The following is a 6000-nucleotide window of genomic DNA, read 5'->3' as shown; positions in this document are numbered from 1 at the left end:
ATTGCAAAATGTCATGGTAGGCCAAGACTGTAAACAAAAACTTGTCTAAGGCATGGAATTTAGATTTCTGAAACCGAATAAAAACCCGCTCAGTCAGAGAGGAGGAAGGATTGTTTCTCCTTGGTTCCGTGCGAGGCGTGGGTGGACGTTTAAGGCATTAAAGGTTCTTTTGTTGAGTCTGTGAAGTGTTCAGGATTCACCTGGTGGAGGGGATTTGGTTGCACTTTTCCTTCCTACACGCTGCTTCGCTGATTCACTGTGACCATGGCTCATTGCTCGGTTCCACACGGAGGGATTTAATGCCTCCTCTGTTCTTGTGTGGGATTTCAGCTCCCTGTTTGAAAACACAAATACACAAATACATACACACACACACACACACACACACATACATACATATTGACACATACCTACACACACATACACAGACAGACATACACACACACACACAGACACCAACACCTACACACACAGGCAGAAGCACTACCATGATTTGAGTGAACCCGTTGCCATGGAAACACACACAATGGAGCGTGAGCCACAGGCAAATGTGTTGGATCATTCACACGACAACAGATTTCAGGAATATAAGCTTAGCTTGAGACCGATGGGATGTGATGCGATGCAAGATGAATGCTGAAAGTGCATCATATACAGTATATCAATATTTAATGACCATATCATGGACTATCAATTCCATTTGTGTTTCTAATGGCAGTCTTAGGCATGTATAGAAAATGTGATATCCTGTTAAAAGGCTTTGATACTCCAACCATAATGTTTTTGTATATTTAATTTACTACTGGTAAGCTGTTTCATTGCTTCTGAGACTTTCATGTCATTTTTACAAGTGTCTGATGCTACAGATAATGAGATATGAAAAAGAATTTTGACTTATTATGTGAACAAGAAGGCATGCAAATTTAACACATTGTCATGGTAACCGTTCAAGTAGTATGTGATAGCTTTGAAAGATTTCAATAACATATTAATAGTAATTTTTCTTTTCTTTTCCTATTTTTATGGGCTTCTCATTATGAATGGGAAATTATGCATAATCAACAAAATAACATTCAAATTGCTCATCAGTGAGAAGGCAGGCAACTTAATCAGACCATTACAACAGAAAGATTACCATCTTGAACCCTAAGTTTGCACAATGCTAATAGCCCACGCGTTCAACACTTGGTGTCAGGCACCTCACTTAGTATGCAAGTCTTCACAGAAAATGAACAAGCACTCACATCCAACATGGTGTTGCATTTGCGCTTTAACATGCCCAGCAACTCACACCTCCTGCTGGCAAAACAATAGATGCACTGATCCATATAGCTTCAACAAGGCATCCGTACATGGGTGAAATCATGCACAACCTATATGCATTTACTCACATATTCACTGCAGGCAGGGACTCAACTGCATATGTAATACAAGATGTTCTCATGAGGAATTATTTATGGTAAAGCAATAAGCGCAAAAGCGTAAAAAAGTGATAAAGAAAACACAAAATTACAAATATAAAGTCCTTATCAAATGTTCTACTTACCTTAATGGGAGGAGTACATCTCTATGGAAACCCCTAGAACCAGCAGTCAAGAATCATTGCTATGATGCAATGATTCTTGACTGCTAGTTCTATGGGTTTCCATGGAGATGTACTCCTCCCATAGTGGTAAGTAGAACATTTGATAAGGACTCTAAATCTGTAATTTTGTGATGACATTTAATGTAAGACAAACTCAGACCACAGGAACAGGCAAAGACAGAAATGACACATTATCAGTCTGTTTCCCCTCTCTCTCCTTCATGCTGTCCACTGTGAAGAGCCAACAACCAGATCGAGTGTGAGTGCAAATGTCTCGCATCACATTTCTCTGAAGCTGCTAATTGGTGCTTCCTGGAGTCATTAAAACAAAAGTCACTATCTGATTACTGTCTAGTGAATTCCAGGGAAAATTTTTTGATGAATACATTCGTTCCATTTTCTCATGTTTTCACGATTAGCTTCTCCCAGTGTATGTTCAGCTAGAGCAGACGAAATTGGGAGAAAATAAATTAAAGCAATCAAGGAAGAGTAAAATGCAGACACCATATCTAATTAAATTTGGGGATAAATCTTGCTTGAATGGGTATTTCCCATGAGATTATACCACTATCATGACAAGATGAAGAATGATTGAAGCAAGCTATAAAGCTATCATCTGGGACGTCAATTATGGATAATAAAATGTACTGTCAAGCTAATGATTCTAGTGTTTATTGACTGTCACTGAATTATTACTATGTGACATGGTAAGAAACAAAAAGCGACATATATTTGATACTTAGAAGCATACAATACAGGAAGACAGTGCAATACCTCATTTACTCAAAAAAAATCCATCATAATAGCACCATATCAAGAGCTATAACTGTTTCCTATCAATTGTTTACCTAAAAATCTAAATTAACTTATATATCTGTAATGTGTTGTTTTGTTGGTCTAGAAAGGAGCTTCTGATGCACTAGCCCTGCTCAGTAGTGTGTCAGGCAGCACAGCAGGCTTCCTCCTGTTTTTATTATGGGCGTATGGAGAGAGACAGAGAGCTCTATGCAGCTCACCACCAACAATATAAGACCACAGATAATGAAGACCGGCAATGCATTCTGTTCCACGTTTTAATAAGCATATATCTCTGACCCACAGCCCGTTCTCCTTAACTCCATGCATCATCATCACACAAAAATGCAATTTTCACTGCCAAGAACCCTCAGTGAAGTTTATAAATGTGTGCGATAGCCTCCATGGTGCCGGCCATCTTATTGATTTTTTTTCTCCATGGCTTATTAGTTTACGGAATCTTCTATTTCCTCTTCAGGTTCACATTAATGGCTTGGCTGAGACAGAGGCCAGCCACACTGTTTTTCCATCCTGTCCAAATTTTTTTGAAAATTAAGTTATCTCATCCCTCTTTCCATCGCTGGCATGAAAATATCCCTGTTTTAAACTCGGGGGCGACTCACGGCCTGTTTTCAAAGATTAAAATGGAGCTGTAGATCGAAAGCAGAAGAGATTTCTGGATCCTTATCAGCAGAACAGATCATCAACTAACAAAGAATACACTGGGCAGAATGCTTGACTAATGAAATTTTTCCATCCACTGTCCTGGCCTCTTTTGCCGTTATGAATTGTGAGTTTTAGTGGTGTAGTGAGCACCATATGAAAAACAACCAACTAAAAGCATGAAATACCACATGAAACCTTTGGTTAAATCATTAACCGCAGGACTATATGCATACTGCAGGACGTGTTGAAATTGTTCAGGACTTGTTATTACAAATCATGTTTTAATCTCAATTATGAAGTCAAACCTGTGTTGAGCACATGCATTTAGTGGCAGAAGATAAAGGCGTCAGGTTCGCGGTTAGAGCACTTATAGATTATCGTCATTATAAGCACAGTTCTAAGAGCTGTTCAATGGGTACTGTATGTTAATGCTTTGCTGATTGAATCAGAGCTTTTAGGAAAAGGCATGCAGGCGTTGCCAGTCATCTACTGTGGCATGTTTTGATTGTACTTGGAAAAGGTGTGTGTGTGTGCGTGTGTGGTGTGAATTTCAACTAGCTACTCTTAGTGCAGATGCATATTATTAATCAAGGTACGATTGCAAGGCCCTGCCTCACGTCTCAGCGCTGTGCAAAAGATAATTATATGGAGGAGAATGTTTCAATGTGAGATACACCGAAAGTTAATTCTTTAGTGAAGGTTTTTGTTGGTGAAAAAATTCCCTGCATTCCCTCCAATCAATTTTCATGACCAATTTACACTGGTATTAGTGGAACGTCAGGTGCATTCATAACAAACCTGTAGTCTTTGACATGCATAATTTTGATATGCACTCTGAGGCCCATGTTGTATTTAATTTAGTATACAATTGGCTAGAAAATCATGTATGTGTTTAGACCGATGCCATTTGGAATGTGCCACGCACCACATGGCACATGATAAATTCTACACAACAGCTTATTATTCTAACTATCCCTATGGCTTCCACTTAAAGCCGGCTCCCAGGAGAAGCTTCACTAGGTATAATGAAAGAAAGGGAGAGGTACATGGGTATTTTTATTTCAAATTGAGCATTTTGTTTTAAGTAATCCCACCTGACCTCTGGGCAATAGGCTCCCACTTAAACTGTACATCGTATAACAACTATGGCACCTAAATTCAACTACTGAAATGGGCATATTACCACTGGCACAATGTGCTGTGTACATACGTACGTGCATATGCATTATGCATAGATCCAATCACAGGGAAGGAAATTACAACAGTCTCACAATATATGTATATCATGTCAGCTATAAAAGCATTAATGACAAGCAAAATACAAACATACTTTTGAGTTAATGTTTCTGGCCTATTTCTGGTGAATAAAGAGGTATGTTGAGGGATAGTCACAGCAGGAACTACATTTATACAGCTTTTAGAGCATTCATAGAGTTCATCTTAGCTAATGGCATGGCTTATTCCTGTCATTGGGCTACACTTCCTCGAGTGTGGACTTCCAAATAAAATGTTCTCAAAAACAAACAACCAATTAATCAACTAACGGTCCTGCTGCCCAAGCTGTTGGCATGATCTGTGTGTTCATAACATTGATTGATATTGATCAGTGTGGTCTAATGCAATAATTATGTTCTGCAATGTCAAGATGTTTAGCAGCTGCAGACAGAAAACAGGTTGTTGAGCTATGCTAGAATGGAAAAGTCTGTATACTGTATACTGAAATTTAAATGTCTAATCAATCTTATTTACTAATTACATTGACTCAGATGATTTTATGTTGATGTTCTAATTCAAGGAAAGGACATGAGAGTTTTTAGCGTAGGCTTGAGTAAACTAAACTGTCCTGCAGTTCTCAATTCACCATCGAGGCAGAGCATGCTCACTGGGCTACTTGCATGTTAAGCTCTTCTTCGTCTGAAAAGCACATCGGAAATGCAAATCGTTATTGGTGATGGTTATATCACTACTATATAAGCAAAGAAACAAAGAGGAGCTGAGAGCCTCGTTAAGCAATGCTTCCACGCACACATCAAATCTGAAAGGAGATGTGCATGTCAGCAGATAATTGCCATGACAGTTCATGGCAAAATACAGAGTCAGAGTCTATGCATGCTGAGGATAGTGTGTGAATGTGTGTGTGGCAGGGGGTGTGCACTGATGTCACCATGGAGACAGAAATGTATAATGTTACAACAGGAGTGCTGAATTATTCACCCATATCCCTACAGCTCCACAGCTGAGCTATATCTAAGGATATCAATCATATTGCAACCCCAGTCTCATAGTGGCACACTGCCACCATTCTAAAATAAGCCCTGCATTGCACATCTACTTAAAATGGGTGGCAGTACCAGGAGAGCCTGCAATTGCTCATTAAGACAAGCATCCATAGCACTAATGAGGCTCCACCTTGCAGAGGCCGTCGTGGAAGTTTAAAAGTGATTGAAGTTTTGTTTGAATGTTAAAACCGAAACTTAGAGTTAGCCTTCCACAGTTTCTTTAATTCATGTAGCCTTTACTCTTCCCATCCCTACAGTAACTCGCAGAGCTTATTGAAGATTAACTCCTCCCTCTTCCTCTTCCTGCCTTCCTTTCCCCTCCCCCTTTCACATCGCTGTTGCATAATTGCGTGGCAGTGGTGGCCTGTGTTATGGCTGGGTCACCTTAATGTTAACCGGGAGGGGCAAACGCAAACTGGAAAAGACTGGAGAGGAACACTGCTGGGGATAGGAACAATTTGCTGGTCACCATGACAACGTGATTTAAGGAGTACATCAGAGTAATGTTGGGTTGGGTGGTAGTGGGAGAAGTGGCTAGAGGGCTGATAAAACAGGAAGTCTGTAATGTGGGTTTTTCTCGTTTTATTCTTCATCGCACCAGAGATGGGTGGATTGTTTGGAGATGCGGTGTACTTGTTGTCTGCTGCCATGCTGTGGTGATACTGCGCATAACAG

This window comes from Clupea harengus, chromosome 6 (genome assembly GCF_900700415.2).
Source record: "Clupea harengus chromosome 6, Ch_v2.0.2, whole genome shotgun sequence".
NCBI lineage: Eukaryota > Metazoa > Chordata > Actinopteri > Clupeiformes > Clupeidae > Clupea > Clupea harengus.
The sequence above is the reverse complement of the archived record's forward strand: the minus strand, read 5'-3'. Positions refer to the sequence as shown.